The sequence below is a fragment of the Erpetoichthys calabaricus genome, chromosome 2 (assembly GCF_900747795.2).
Source record: "Erpetoichthys calabaricus chromosome 2, fErpCal1.3, whole genome shotgun sequence".
Lineage (NCBI taxonomy): Eukaryota > Metazoa > Chordata > Cladistia > Polypteriformes > Polypteridae > Erpetoichthys > Erpetoichthys calabaricus.
The window spans coordinates 308905782-308922977 of NC_041395.2; the positions used below are offsets into that span (position 1 = coordinate 308905782).

The 17196-nt window shown below is 40.8% G+C and overlaps 1 protein-coding gene across 1 annotated transcript in view; it reads left to right on the plus strand.

The window, feature by feature from the left end:
* The first annotated feature begins 13473 nt into the window (after positions 1 to 13473).
* Positions 13474 to 17196, plus strand: part of atp5md (ATP synthase membrane subunit k) — a 550207-nt gene continuing 546484 nt past the window's right edge. Inside the window, exon 1 of the mRNA XM_051922208.1 lies at positions 13474 to 13478. The gene's annotated coding sequence lies outside the window, so the exon portion shown is untranslated. The remainder of the gene's footprint in view (positions 13479 to 17196) is intronic.

Below are 17196 nucleotides of genomic sequence, written 5' to 3' on the forward strand. Positions count from 1 at the left end.
AACCACCCATACAATCAGGTCGGGACTCAGACTATGAATGCAATGAATGTAATTACTCCGATCTGCAGGCTGTCAAATAAACGAACTACATGCCGTGGCGCAGCATAAAGGGACTTTGTCGCTGACGTCCGAGGTTCGATCCTACACAGTAGAGTGTGTATGCCTGATGAGCCCAAATAAGGGCGAAACACGTGTCACGTACTCTTTGCATTATTTGACAGTAAACTATGCAACATATTATATATATATATATATATATATATATATATATATAAAACAAGATGAAGGATAGCAAGATTTAAATAAAATAACTGCATTCTCATAATTGTCATCTTTAGGACAAGGCTTCACAAAGCTGAAGTCTCATGACATTCCAGTTGTATTCTGTTAATGTTTTACACAAAAGGACCAATAAAGTTAAGAAATGGCGGGGATTGTGGTAAAATATAATAAAGGCAAAACAAAGAACATCTGCATTCAAGATGAACAGATAAGTGAAAAACTCTTGAGATGACAGAACACAGTTTTAATGGCAGCTGAGACATGTAATTCAAGGTTCAAGCTACTGTCAAGAAGAACCTCAAGGCTGAAACAGAAGACTCTTAAGAAGAATGTGAGAGCAAAGGTGAAAGAGTCAGGCTTCTTGGGCTGTCCTCCGGAGCACACAGTCCCTTTTGGCTGGTGTTACATTGCAGACTGCTTAAAACCATCCAGACTTTGTGAGCCCGGAGTAATCTTCATTAATACCTTTGGCACCATTATCTTATGAAGCCAGCACAGAATATTAACCAGAACTGAGAAATGAACACATCCCGTAGGGACAGCAGTGTCAATTGGACTGCGGTCACAGAAAAAAACAGCATCAGCACCACTGTCACTGCACTTTAGGTGACACCAGAGAGCACTGTCTCTGGCCACAAAATCCTTCTTGTACTGATAATTTCATCCAAAGATGTTTATAAACAAGTATTCAAAAACTGAGCTAACATAATCATTGTTTTTCTTAGTGTTGCTTTTCTTCTTTGGCAACTATAAGCTGACTGAAAGTTTGGAGAATTAACAAGGCTTACTGACACAACATTACTAGAGATTTTGTCATCTAGCCACAGGCCTCTCTACTTTAGTTCCGTTGCTTAAGTAAGTTTCACTAAATTAAATATCAAGGCTGCCTTCATACCAGTAAGCAGTTAAAAAAAAAAAGCTGCCGTAGGCAGGTAAAATAAGAAAGCTGAAATTTTGAAATTCAAGTCACAGCTGGGCAGGGTTGGCTTCCCCACCTTTGTGCCTAAGGCTTAAAAAAACATTTTTGCTGTGGTAGATTTGTGAGAAGCATCAGGGCATCAAAGATCCCCGTATAAATCAAATCCAAAGCTCTGTCAGCATATGAGGCAGAAGATATTTTGATCCAAAACATCAAGCAAATGCCATAAATGTCTCTCTGCCCGATAAGCTGATGAGTCACGAGAGCCATAATGTGTACTCCGCTGGTGTAAACTAAGAAAGGCCCTGCTGACAAGGTGGCTGGGCACCTCAACAAGCGAACGTTGGTCGTATTTATAACCACTAGGAGCTGCTTCTCCAATCACAAGGGGGCACATCAGGGATCACCCTTCACTCCAAACATGCTGGTCACACTTTACTCATTGTTGGAGTATCATTTCAAAGTCCTTTGTCCAATTTACCAAGACCTAAGAGGTAACTTGTGTCCTTGCAAAGTTGTCGGGAATTTTTCTGGTAGATTGTTTCCTGGATTGAAGAGATCCAAACTGAAGACTCACAGGTAGTGTCTACTTTTATATTCCTCTGGGCAGACTTAACAAGAAGGGGTGGTCTCTCAAAAACCCCTTGTAGGACTGCAGGCAATTCTCGCGACGCTTATGAGGTGTGGCAGTCAGGGTCTTTGCTTTTCCCTTCGTAGGTGTTTCCTTAAGGGTGCACTTCCTTCTTCTTTATTTTAGATAAAACTTTATTTGTACCCAGGAGGAAATTTGGGTTTTCACAGAGGTGCTTTAAATAAATAAATACATAGATAGACAAATATATCTATATACAATTACGCACAATATGGTTTGAACACACACCAGAATGACAGTCCCAGTCCCAGTGAGGCATTACGCAGGTGCATTGTTGTTGGCATAAAGGAGCCCCAGTAGCTTTTCTTGACACATCACAAACTGATAAAATATGTATTATAGAATGCCAGGTGGGGGTGGGCAGCCATTTGGCTTAGGTCACCAGAGCTGTAACTCTGACACTGTCTGTTATAACTGCCTGTGGACCCTCAAAAGTTTTTTTTTCTATAGTGATTTTGGTGACTGGAGCTTTTATGTTTTTTCCTTTATTGCCAACTGGCCATATCTCAATTACATGATTAAAAGATTGTGACCAGGACAGAACAGTACAGTGGCATGTAGAAGAAGAATGTTCTCCTCAGCACCATGTATAGTTAATTAGAATTTTTATAATAACTATTTTGTAACTTGCCAGTGAGAGACGCTTTGGCTTATGAACTAACAAAAATATGTTATTCCAGGGTTCAGAAGAAATAGTGTCCACATGAATAAAATCTAAGCTGTTTCTTGTTTTTTCCTTTCTCAGAGTGAATGTCTCAGGGACAAGGTCACAAGGCTGCAGAAAAGTACATGCAGTTTATGCAAAGGCGTCTCTCCTGTGCTTAGCTTTGAGAACACAGATAATGCTTAGCTCAACAGACATATTGTTTAACTCTACTTAGATGATAAGGATGTTTTTCTGTCTTATTAATCATGAGATGCTGAAGTATAAAAAACCCCTCCTGGCTTTTGATCAGGGTTCAAATTGAGTTTTGCGGCAATAAGTTATGCTCTTTGAATCTCTACTTACTGTGACTCCGAATGAATAATAAAGAGACCTGAAGAAATAGTATCTGCCTGCTTTCAGTGTGCCTTTTTCGTCCACAGGCACAAACAGAAAGAAAAGATGGTTAAGCTGCCCAACAAACTCCAGTATAGTTAACACTATTTTAGGGGTAAAGATTGTCAAGGAATGTAGCGTTTAGAGTAGTTATGATCTTGAAATTAATCTTCCAGTGTAGGGAGTCATGGAGCCTCTCTTAGGAGCTCTGTCCAGTTTGGGTTGAGGTCCAAAGATACATGCCATTCCATCCTCTGGGATTGCTTGTTTTTATAAAGCCACCAGACAAAAGGGGCAGAGCCAACTGTAGGCATTGCAGCCATGTTTAGCCACCCCTCACTGAGTGGAGCTGCAGGTGAAAAAGGAGAGACTGTTAGTGTGAGTGCCCTCTCTCGTCCTGGAGTGGTACTGCTTACTTCTGCAGTGCCAAGAAGGTGATCTCCAGGAACAAATTTGTGACAGGATTTATATTGTCACAATTTGTTTATGTTAACTAAGGTGAAACTGCTATTTTTACTGTTCATTTATCTTAATTTAAAATTTATGATGTGTACGTATTATTTGGCGGAGTGATGGCTCTGAGGCTAGGGATCTGCACTGGCAATCGGAAGGTTGCCAGTTCGAATCCCGTAAATGCCAAAAGGGACTCTGCTCTGTTGGGCCCTTGAGCAAGGCCCTTAACCTGCAATTGCTGAGCACTTTGAGTAGTGAGAAAAGCGCTATATAAATGCAAAGATTTATTAATTATTATTATACTTTGTATTACAGATGTAAGCTTGTTATAGCACTCTGAGCTTGCATTCAGTTAAGTGTGCTATACAACAAATACACTGAAATGTCTGTGATGTCTTTATCATCTTATACTGGACTGCACTGTTCACTGTTGATTATAGTGGTTAGTATTAAGTTATTGAAAGTATTGGAAATAATATTCTCAATATTACCATTCACTAAAATTGTTATGTTTTAGGACTAAACGTTTCAAAAAAGGCCTGAGATCATACACACCTAAAAAAGATAAGGCCGAAAATTTCAAAAAGATCTAAAATGGCAAATAGTATGATTGGTGGTTTTTATTATTGGTTTATGAGTTTCGACTGAACTTACTTGGTGTCGTTTCTGGATTTTGATGTCTGGAGAATCGATTACTGTCATTAGTTGTGTGATAGGAGCTTTTGGTTTAAAAGTGTAATTTTATTTCATGTCTTTTCTGACACCTCTTTTTTTTCACTATGGCACTGCCATTTTGGACATTTTCATGACAATGTATTCCACAATGCACTGAAACCATGCAGCAGTGACATTATCGTTGTTACTGTTTAAAGCGTAGTTGAGCAGTCCTAATGCATACAGATTTGGATCAATTTAACTTGTTGCTATTCTTACTGTTTTTTGATTACTGGTTCTTGTATTTAGCTCTGCTCTCTGACTTCTGATTTGCGATGATTCTCATTTTGACTCCCAGTTTTGACCTACATTTCCTTTTCACTCTATTCTTTCTGCTGATTCTTAGTCAACTGTTTTTCTGGTCTGACTGCCTTTCCTAGCCAGAACAGCAACAACCATTAAAAAGGAAGACGGGATCTACCAAAGCAACAGGTCCAAGTACACAAAACTTTTTATTGTTTAATTTAAACGTATTAAATACAGATTATCCAAAAGAAACAAAACAAAAAATAAATAACCAATTCCAAATAATACTAAACAATGAAATAATATAAAATAACAAAATAGGTACTAAATAAACAAAGAAAAAGTAATCCTAAATTAACAAAAACAAGTCAGCTGAATCCTGTAATCCAAGAATGAAGACAAACGTTAAGAAGCAGAGTAACTATCAAAAATGGTCAAAAGACCAACAATACTCTGCCACTGAGAATTAGGCAGTAAATAATCAAAATCACCAGGGGCCTCATGTATAACGCCGTGCGTAGAACTCACACTATAACATGGCGTAAGCACAAAAGCGGGATTGTGCGTACGCACAGAAAAATCCAGATGCAGGAATCTGTGCGCACGCAAACTTTCACGTTCTTCCACTACATAAATCCCGATCAGCGTGAAAAGTAACGCACGTGCACGCACCTTCTGTCCCGCCCCAACTCCTCCCAGAATTACGCCTCTTTGAATATGCAAATCAATATAAATAGCCTTCTGTGAAAAGACAATGGGAAAAGCACAGGGGAAAATAAAAGAATTTCAGCGAATATCAAGTGGAGGCAAAGGAAAAACGTACTACAGGTACTCGTCGACATACGACCTATGCAAGTTACGACTGTTCGACTTTACGACGCGTTTGACTGTTTCCCCCGCCAGCTGTTGGCAGCGCCAGTTTCCCGCACTCTCAAGTCTCACTACGCAGCAGTAAAAATATACGCAGCAGTGTTGCCCCACGTGTGTTTGTGTCTTGTTGTTTTGGCAATTTTTGATAATAATATAACCCTAACATATAACCCTATAATATTAACACTAATAGCAGCTTTCTACTAAAAACGGCAAACTTGAGAAGCTGCCAGCATCAAACCCAGAAGCTCTTGATTGGGCAGTTCTTAGGATTGCACTACGCAAGCAGTCGCATCAACTGCTTACCGCAACCTGCTTTCTTTTTTCTTCTTGAATAAAAGCGCACTTGTTCTGTTATACTTGTACTTGTGAAAGTGTTTATTTGATATTTGGACTTCAGGCTTCACACCAGTCATTCTCAGTCACACACACCACTCACATCCACATCCACAGTTATCCCAGTCTCGTTCGTGCACAAGTTTTATATACAATCATCACATTCAAATGTTAACAGTTCCCACACACAACTGCTGACTCCCAATCAAGAGCTTCTGGGTTCGATGCTAGCAGCTTCTCGAGTTTACCGCTTTGAGTAGAGAGCTGCTGTTATTGTTAATATTATACAATAAAAACATACATTTGATTTACGTCTGTAACAACCGCTGTAAATTTATAGTGCTTGTCAAAGTTAGCGTTCACACTCGCCCCGATATGACACTGCTCTTTTCAAATAAAGACGCGCTATAACAGAGGTGAACTCAGATCAGAGAAAACAGAAGCCCTCCCCGCAAGAAATGTCGACTCACAGTGTATGAATGGCGTATGGAAGAAGTGTGTTAAGCGTTATGTAAATACTTTTGCTGGATTTAACAGTGAACAAGAACTTGATGAGATTCGTGAAGAAATAGTGAAACTGTCAAAAGACCTTTCATTGGAATGTGAAATGGAAGATGTCGAGGAGTTGCTAGACCGGGAATCAGGTGAACTTATAAATGAAGAGCTGATAGAATTGGAAGAAGAAAGAGTGGCGGAAGAAGAAACAAGAGAATTGGAGTAAGACGAAGAGGAGGAGGTGCCACAAAGAATGTTCACCACAAAGGGATTGTCAGAAGATTTATCTCTACTGAATAAACTCCTCGCTCATTTTGAAAAAATGGACCCAAATATTGAACGATTTGCGAGGATTGAACGGATGGCACGCAACACATTTCGTCCTTATTGCGAAATTTATGAAGAGAAAAAAAAAAACAAACAATTCAGACGAAGCTCACTATGTTTATGAAAAGAGCAACTCCTCCCATCACCCCGTCCGCAGCCTCGCCTGATCTGATGAAGGCGATATCGACAACCCGCAGCCAAGCACCAGTGGTGCCAGGAATTAAATGTACAGTACAGTATTTCTTGTTTTGTACGTTTTCCACATATTAAACAAATTGTACTGTAGTATGCTGTGTTTGTCTTAGAAAGTAAGAAAATGTTGATAAAATATTACTTTAAGATGATTACAATATTATTACCCAGTCTAATATTCTTACCTTAAATTAACATAGGCCGACTTACGTCCAGATCAACTTACAACCAGTCAGTCGGAACCAATCGCGGTCGTAAGTCGACAAGTACCTGTATTTGTTGGTTTAAACAGTGGTATAATCAACAAAAGGAAGTTGATTGAGTGACAGAGTGTTGGAGAAACTCGAAAGATCCAAGTTCACAAAGTCGCACAGTGCCCAAAATAAAAAAGAAATCACATATCAAAGTCGCCGTGAAAAGACACCGTCTGAGTGTCATATGAAAGCTTATTAGGGTACAGACAAAACAAATAGGCACACACTGGGGAAAAAAGCACGAAATGTCAACTTTAATCTCGAAATTTCCACTTTAATCACGTAGTTTATTTTGCCATTAAAGTAGAACATCATAAACTTCATCTTAAAATCGTTTATTTTACTAGTTTCTCAAGTAGCACGTTAAATGCTTTGTTCTGTATTTGATCTTCTATGTGCTCAGTGTGTGTGAATCACTACGTGCTTCCGTTCTTTCTCTTTCTCTGACAGGACACAGAATCCATTACATTCGTGATATTACAGCTCTCTGAATAATTAAAATACTGAGATGTATATGTCATATCATTTTCATGATGATAGGAATGAAAGCATGTTATTAAACATGGGAACACGGTGGCGCAGTGATTGTTCATATCTCACGCAAGAGTCTTGCTGCGCCATGTGCGACCTTCGATGAAATAATTTATTACAGAAGTACTGTCTCTTTCAAACGTACTAACCTCCAATTCCTGTCCTTACTTTTCTTTCTCCAAATGCCCAATCGCCACACAATCAGCTCTGTAATAGACGTTAAGCCATCTGTAAGCTTAGAACGCTGATTCTCCAAAACGTTTAAGGAACATTGAAATATCTTCGTAGTACATGTTTAATTATTCTATCCGTCTATCTTTCCAGTGTCACGTCAGCGCAAGAATACAACGCAATGCAGGAACAATCCCTGAACTAGCTAGCGCTGCAGCACCGTGTCCTCACATGTTTAATTATTAACAATACAGATTATTTAAATGAAGTTAAAGTTTTAGCCGTATAATATAATCAACATATTTTGCTGCATTTCATCTTAAAAATTAATACCGTCATCATATGTAAATACACGCTTTATAAAGTGGCGCAGGTTGTGCAATATTATAACTGTAGTGCAAGTTTACAGTGAGGTAATTGTACTTATAAGTAAACAGTTCTACAAGGAGCACTTGATGGACTGATTGAGTGCGTTTAGAGCTCTTGGGATGAAACCTTTTCTAAACCGCGAAGTCCGTACTGGGAAGTCTCTATAAAGCGTTTTGCCGTGGCTCAGGCAGCGTCTGCTTCATGCTGTATACCGATATTTCTCTTTCCGATCAGCTGCTGCTGTGATTCCCACTCAGATACAGTGATATAAATACTCAGAGTGGTGCAGCGAGAGTAATATGGAAAAAGATGATCTGCTGTGGCACCCTTAACGGGAGCAGCTGAAAGAAGAAGAAGATGCAATGAGAGTTACAACGCTAAAGCAATTATGGTATTTGGAATACTATGGCTATTCCCTGGACCATTATATTGCTGTAGGTTAATTACAATCAGATGCATTACACTAATAAACAATATGCAGTTAGTGTCAGTGTATTTATAAAGCAGCGTCAGGAATGTGGATCTAAGAGAGAAAGGTGATCACACAGGAACAGTAGCACTGCTTTGACGCTGGGTGACGCAGTCTGCAAAACCGATCGGAGAAATTGCGTACGCCAAGGTATGAGTTACTGTGGAAATGTGCATGGCTTTATGCCAAGTTTAGGTTTTATACATCGCGATTTGAGCATGGAAACGGGAGTACGCAACATTTCTGTGCGTACGCACTGTTTATACATGAGGCCCCAGGTGAATGAGACATAAACAGAAGCCAACTTGAGAGAGTTGATATGAAATAAATTCTATCCAGTTACAGGGACCCCTTAATAGTTTAACTGAAGCGTTGTTCCTCTGGAACCTGTGCTGGGTGTGGCTTGAATAATACTTCCACAAGTGCCTATCAGGGTTTTAAGGCTGTTATGAAGTCAAGAGTTCCAAAGCACAATAAGTTCCAAAAAATTGTAAAACTGCTCATTAGAGGGGGAAGTACTGCCAAACTCTGGCAAGAAATGAAAAGGGCAGCAAAGAATTATTATAAATATGAAGGTTTATCTTCACAAGACACTCCATTAATCAAAAATAAGATCAAAGGGCTAAGAGCACAAAAGGTATTGCCTTCAAAATCAAAGAAGTGAAGTTAAAAATAAGGCAAAAGTTAAATAAACAAATCCAGAATATCACAAAGGCACAATAATAATCACAAATCCAACTAAGTTCACCACACTACAAGCACATTCACATTGAATCGCAGGGGGCACTGGGTTTTTCTCAGTTCTTATAGGGCTGAGGGCAGTCACTTGGTGGTGATGGGCCAGTAGTTTCACTCTTTGGGGGGGTACCCACAAAACACATGGCATATAGTAAAAGATGCTTAGACATAAAGAAAGGAAATAATCAAGAATGTTAACATCTTCGTCGTCTTTTGGCTGCTCCCGTTAGGGGTTGCCACAGCGGATCATCTTCTTCCATATCTTTCTGTCCTCTGCATCTTGTTCTGTTACACCCATCACCTGCATGTCCTCTCTCACCACATCCATAAACTTTCTCTTAGGCCTTCCTCTTTACCTCTTGCCTGGCAGCTCTGTCCTTAGCATCCTTCTCCCAATATCCCCAGCATCTCTCCTCTGCACATGTCCAAACCAACGCAATCTCACCTCTCTGACTTTGTCTCCCAATCGTCCAACTTGACCTGATCCTCTAATGTACTCATTTCTAATCCTGTCCATCCTCTTCACACTCAATGCAAATCTTAGCATCTTTAACTCTGCCACCTCCAGCTCTGTCTCCTGGTTTCTGGTCAGTGCCACTGTCTCCAACCCATATAACATAGCTGGTCTCACTACCGTCCTGTAGACCTTCCCTTTCACTCTTGCTGATACCCGTCTGTCACAAATTACTCCTGACAGTCTTCTCCACCCATTCCACCCTGCCTGCACTCTCTTCTTCACCTCTCTTCCACAATCCCCCTTACTCTGTACTGTTGATCCCAAGTATTTAAACTCATCCACCTTCGCCAACTCTACTCCTTGCATCCTCACCATTCCACTGACCTCCCTCTCATTCACACACATGTATTCTGTCTTGGTGGTCCTACTGACCTTCATTCCTCTCCTCTCTAGAGCGTATCACCTCACCTCACTACTCTTTCCCATAATTTCATGCTGAGGCTCATCAATTTTATACCCCTGTAGTTACTACAGTCCTGCACATCTCCCTTACTCTTAAATATCGGCACCAGTACACTTCTTCTCCACTCCTCAGGCATCCTCTCACTTTCCAAGATTCCATTAAACAATCTGGTTAAAAACTCCACTGCCATCTCTCCTAAACACCTCCATGCTTCCATAGTATGTCATCTGGACCAACGGCCTTTCTATTTTTCATTCTCTTCATAGCTGTCCTTACTTCCTCCTTGCTAATCTGTTGCACTTCCTGATTCACTATCTCCACATCATCCAACATAAAGAAGAAAAAAATAGACATAAAAGAGACATTTGAACCCCTGTCAGGAGAGGAACCCCGGCTAAAACACAACAAAGGCCATCCTAGGTCAGCGAAAAAGTACCTCAAAGTTGGGCAAAAACAAACAACAACCTCAGGCAGGGTCACAGAGAAGCAAAATGAAGACTACTTAGAAGGAAGGAGTACACAGAGCAGCTGGCATTTCCAGGAGTCGGAGATCCTGGCACCTGTTTTACACAGGCCTGCTGAAGACAAGAAAATGTACGTGTGCTTTGTATTTTTGTTTTCACCCAGTGCATTATACTTATTTCTCCTGTAAATAAATTAAATTTTTTTCATCTAGTGGTGTGCCCGAGTCCAAGTTTTCAAAAAAGTGCAGAATGGTGCTGTACTATTAAGGTTTACTGACATGTGAATAAGCTGCAATACAAGTTTGTGCAGCATAAAAACCACATTAATGTAATGGTATTCTGACATTCAAACTTTTCACAAAACGGAATTCCTCAATCCATTTTAATGTTTTCTTAAACTGCTCTACCACTTTGACTGCTTATTGTATGAACATGTCATTGTTCACAAAACTTTACAAAGCATCTTCATATCTGTATGTTTTGGTTGATACAATAATTGGGGCAGAAATACAAAGATGATGTTTTCTGGAGCCTAACTGAGCAAGGAAAAGGTTTCAGGCTGGGGTATTTTAAGGGAATGTGGAAATATGTGAGTTACAGTATCCTTGCTGCCTGGCCCTTTAAATGGAATTGAAGAGGACTGGGGGTGCATTGTGCTCATGGGGCCAGAGAAGGCCACATTACTACGTGGCTACAGGACTTTCTACGGCAACTTGTAACCTTGGCAATGTAACATAATACTGGCATCCGCCCTCGGACATGATGAAAAAGACTTTCTCTTCTACCACAGGCATGCAGAGCACAAAGCTTGTTTTCATTGTGTGCCTATCCTTGCTTTGTTGAGGTCATGGACAAATAAGGGCAAATAAGCTTGTCTCCCTGCAAATTATTTTTAAAACAACATTATGTAATTTAGGGTGGCACAGTGGTAGCGCTGCTGCCTCGCAGTTAGGAGACCCGGGTTTGCTTCCCGGGTCCTCCCTGAGTGCAGTTTGCATGTTCTCCCCGTGTCTGCGTGGGTTTCCTCTGGGCACTCCGGTTTCCTCCCACAGTCCAAAGACATGCAGGTTAGGTGGACTGGCGATTCTAAATTGGCCCTAGTGTGTGCTTGGTGTGTTTGTGTGTATCCTGCGGTGGGTTGGCACGCTGCCCGGGATTGGTTCCTGCCTTGTGCCCTGTGTTGGCTGGGATTGGCTCCAGCAGACCCCCGTGATCCTGTGTTCGGATTCAGTGGGTTGGAAAATGGATGGATGGATTATGTAATTTAAGGTACTTTAACCTCCAAGGTTCTTTTTAAATTGGTGGGCAAATTAATAACGGAAATGGTTAATTCATTAGCCTTGATTTACAGGCAACCCTATTTGAAATTCACTCATCATTCAATCTTATCACAGACAGGAGTAACTGAGGCTTGCTACCTCAGCTTCACTATCTTAGTAAAGGCTAAAGCTGGCTACAGTGGTGCCTTGGTTTGCAAGCATAATTCGTTCCGGAAAAGTGCTTGTAATCCAAAGCACTCATATATCAAAGCACATTTCCCAATAAGAAATAATGGAAACTCAGATGATTCGTTACACAACCCAAAAATATTCATATAAAAACGATTAATACAAAATATAAAGTAAAAATACATAAAACAAATTAACCTGCACTTCACCTTTGAAAAGAATTGTGGCTGGCGTGAGGGAGAGGAGGAGGATGAGGGTTATTGTATAGGACGACTTTCACTATAACTAACGGAATCACTGTTATTTGTTGGTTCACTGGAATATTTTTCTTTTTTTGCGACTTTAACAAGGAATCTATCCAATGACAGGTGCTTTTGCTTCCTTTTGAGGATTTCGTGGAAATGTGACATTGCACTGTCGTTAAACAGCGTGGTGGGCGGCTGGGTCCCATGCCCGGCTGGGACGCCCCTTCTACACATGTTCTGGGGGAGCAACCAGGGACTACTCAATACCTCCCCAGGGACACTTGGTGGCAGCCTCCCTGGCTGACGATGGTGCCTCAGTTTCCCACAGGGCTCCATAGGAGATGGAGTCCTCCACAACCCTGTTCGGATCTGAGGTGGCTAACAAGGGGAGCTGCATGGGACCCGGAGCCCTGCTGGACAAATCTTCAGCCCCACACGGAAGGGTAATTGGAACCAGGTGGTCATGCACCTGGAATACTTCCAGGTGGGCTATAAAAGGGGCCAGCCACCACCACACAGTGGCCAGTGTCGGGAGGAGAGGACAAGGATTCAAGGGAGGAGTGGTGGTGCCAGAAGGGAGTGTGTTGGTTTGACTGGTTTGTGCTAATTTTGGGACTGTGTTGTGCCTGTGAGGTTCACGGGGAAGACGTGACCCACAGGTGAAGAAAATAAACATTTTTGTGCTATTTTATACGTGCCTCCGTGTGAGTCTGTGCCCGGTCGGGCGCTATATAGTGCTATCGTTACAACAGATTCATCGCTCACACTGCTACAGCCTTATTCGGGTGGTGCTATTCTACAAAATTTGTTTGTTGCTGTACAGTTACTAAAGAACAGTTACTACACTTGGACACAAAATTAAAAAATGCTTTACGCATACACACGTAGTGCGTAAACAGTATACGTATACTGTATACGTATACATATTACTCGTGTTACAAGACCTTGCTCATTTATCAAGTTAAAATTTATTAAAAATTTTTGCTAGACTTGCAAAACACTTGCAAACCAAGTGACTTGCAATCCAAGGTTTTCCTGTATTTTGGCTACAATACTTAACAGGGGCCAGAAGGACGTCTGTATTCTTTGGCTCCTGCATCAGCACTGCGGAAACAGCTACACAAAAAGTCTAACAGAGACCAGCAGTGCTTCCTGCTGGGATGCCTATATCCTTCAGCACCCAAATCACTACCTTGGAGAGAGCTGAACAAACAATAAATCATATTCCTCACATGGGTATATCAATAAATCAGGCAAATTTCAGGGAGATAACATTCAAACTTTAATTCAATTGTTACTTATGTTTATTTGCAAAGAAACCAGGCATCAAATTCTAGAAGTCAAAAGTAGAAGAAAACAATATTTCAAATCAATGTCCATACAATCAAAAGAGTGATGTCCATGTAAATTAAGAGTGAATTTTACTTAATTCAACAGAGGTGTTCTTTAAAAATATGCACCATCATGGATAAGTCTTTTTCCTCTTCTCTGTTGGGGTGCATTTTCATTTTGTAGATGGTGCTGTACTTTCCTCTTCTGAGAGCGTGACGTTTCAGTGTGGATTTTTAAGCCTTCTGTCTCACACATACCAACACTGCACTCTCATATTAAAAGCTGTGTCTCATCTCTCTGTCTTAATAGCAAAATGTCATCTCTCTCAAAAGCTGCATAGCTTCTGCATCAAGCCAACAGAGGTTATGTGTTTTATACCAGGGTCTGATGGCTATTTTTAGCAAGTGATAGCAATCAAAAAACGGAATTTCCCTTTCTTTTTCTTCCTGTCAACCTAAAGTTAGTTTAAGCCAATTATGAGATAGAGTCCCCAAAAAACCCTATTTCACATCTTATTACAAGCATATGCACACTGGTTAGTTTATCTGACATTAAATATATACATTTTAGTACTCAGAATTCTATCCATCCATCATCCAACCCGCTATCTCACAGGTGGCACAGTGGACTGTGGAAGATTGTGGGTTCGCTTCCTGGTTCCTCCCTGTGTGGATAGCGCTTTGAGTACTGAGAAAAGCGCTATATAAATGTAATGAATTATTATTATTATATCCTAACTACAGGGTCACGGGGGTCTGCTGGAGCCAATCCCAGCCAACACAGGGCGCAAGTCAGGAAACAAACCCTGGGCAGGGCGCCAGCACACACACCCACACCAAGCACACACTAGGGACAATTTAGAATCGGCAATGCACCTAACCTGCATGTCTTTGAACTGTGGGAGGAAACCGGAGTACCCGGAGGAAACCCATGCAGACAAGGGGAGAACATGCAAACTCCATGCAGGGCGGACCCGGGAAGCGCCACCGTGCTGCCCTCAGAATTCTACATTCCATTAAAACTAAATTACTCCCATCAATTTGTTTAGCTGCTGGTACAAAAGAGGAAAATATCTAATGGATCCCTTTGCAAAAGTGGCAAAATATCTAATGGATCCCTTTGCAAAAGTGGCAAAATATCTAATGGATCCCTTTGCAAAAGTGGCCCACTATGTTTTCTAAAAACTGGGACTCTCTCGCTGACCTTTGCCCCTGGTAGTGCAAACTCTCTATCTCTTACATGAAATTATCCATCCATCCATCCATCCATTTTCCAACCCTTAGCTTCTGCAAATTCTGTCCCAGCTCCTGATAGCATGATGTCCTAGGAGTCACTAGTCCAGTGCCTGCATTTTGCTTCTGCTACCTGCTTAAATGCACACAAATAAAAGTAATGCTAGTTGTTCCCTTATCAGCCATATAATACAGTTATAGTCTTGGTCCCACAGTTTATTCATTTGCAAGCTTACCTAAATCATGCTAAAATAAAAACACACAAACATTATGAGTCTTATTTAACAAACTGAAAACAACTTACATTTCATCTTCATTACAGTCAGATACAGAACTAACACACCGGTACTTATTCTTGCAGAATACCAGTTATATTAATACCAATAATTTGTCTTTATCTTTAGGATAACAAAAATGTCACAGAAAAGAATCTCATCCAGACCACCCAAAACATGATTAATGCTTTGTAATTGTTTTTTTAAATCAAAGTAACTAGGATAAATAGCCACTAAACACATTTGTAGATGACATTTCTGATGAGAAGACAATGATATCTTTGAGTCAGGTCAATCTTTAGCCTTTGCAAGTTCTTTTTTCAAATTTGATAAAATACACTAAGCCTAGAAATGGAAACTTTTTTTTCAATAGATAGATAGATTCAACCAGATTCACAATCAGTGATATTAATTGATAATAGAGTAATCTATCTAATTTAATTTGCTGGTCTTCTTTTCTCTTCTCTTATTCTACATTCAGAAAAGCACAGCAGTACAACTTTTACACTTACAAGATATTTAGAAATTTTTATATTTGTGCTACAGCTTTAAATGCTTAACTCACTTATGCTATTTTGCCCTTTTTTGTGTTGTTTGCTATCTTCATTGATAAAAATAACAATTAAAAACAAGCAGAGCAGACTTGCGGGCAAACAACACTAAATTATGAAAGGCTGCAACTACTTCAGCATCAGACTCACTAATTAGTAAATAATGGATTAAATAACCAGAACACCTAGAAACACAGAATGAAAATCAGGATGAAAGTATTGTTAAAAATGAAAAATAAAACAACATCATACCCAAATAATTGCTTATTACAGTTTAATGAAAATTTACCAAACTTAGTTTTATCATTTCTAATTTGGAATAAAAACCTACAGGCATAGCGGGTCCCCAGGACCAAGTTTGAGAAGCACTGCTATAGACTATATATACAGTAAATAAAATGGATTATTTGTATTATTAGTAGTATTATTAGTAGTATTAGGTCCATCGAGAAGGCCAAACGGGACTACAGGGATAAAGTGGAGTCTTGCTACCACAGCTCTGACACCAAGCGCCTGTGGAATGGACTGTGCTGCATCACTGACTATAAAAAGAAAAACACAGTCAGTGTTCAGCCCACTACATGTCTTGCAGACGAGCTCAACACTTTCTATGCTCGTTTTGATGCAGCCAACAAAGAACAGGTGCTATATCTTCAAGGGGGCAGTGAGTCTGTCACTCTGATCCTTGAAACGTCTGACGTGAGAAGGTCCTTCAAAAAGGTCAATCCTCGCAAAGCTCCGGGACCAGATGGCATCCCAGGCCGTGCCCTCAGGGCGTGTGCTGACCAGCTAGCAGGTGTGTTCACCAACATCTTCAATCTCTCCCTGAGGCAGTCAGTGGTCCCCACTTCCTTCAAGGCATCCACCATCATTCCTGTCCCAAAGAAACCGGTGGTCTCCAGTCTGAATGACTATCGCCCGGTTGCACTGACATCGGCCATTATGAAGTGCTTCGAGCAACTGGTCAAAGGTTACATCTGCTCCTCCCTCCCCGACACGCTGGATCCTCTCCAATTTGCTTACAGAGCAAACAGATCTACAGAGGATGCCATTGCGCTAACAATATACACTGCCCTCACCCACCTGGAAAGAGGAAATATATATGCAAGAATGCTGTTCATAGATTACAGCTTGGCATTCAACACCATCATCCTCTCAAAACTCGTCTTGAAGCTTGACGACCTTGGGTTGGGGACGACCATCTGCAGATGGATTTTCTCTTTCCTCACAAACAGGCCCCAGGTAGTGAGAGTTGGCAAACACACGTCCTCATCACTCATTTTAAACACAGGAGCGCCGCAGGGCTGTGTGCTTAGCCCCCTCTTATATTCCTTGTTCACCCACGACTGTGTTGCAAAACACGGCACAAACACCATCATCAAGTTTGCAGATGACACAACCATAATAGGCCTTATCACTGACAACGATGAGACGGCCTACAGAGAGGAGGTGCTGGCATTGAGTAATTGGTGCCTGGATAACAACTTGTCTCTTAACGTCAGCAAAACCAAGGAGATGATCGTGGACTATCGGAAACAGCAAGGCAGAGAACACCAGGCCATCTACATCAGCGGCGTAGAAGTTGAAAGGGTTAACAGCTTCCTCGGAGTAAACATCACCGAGGATCTCTCATGGACCCTTCACATAGACACTGTGGTTAAGAAAGCTTGCC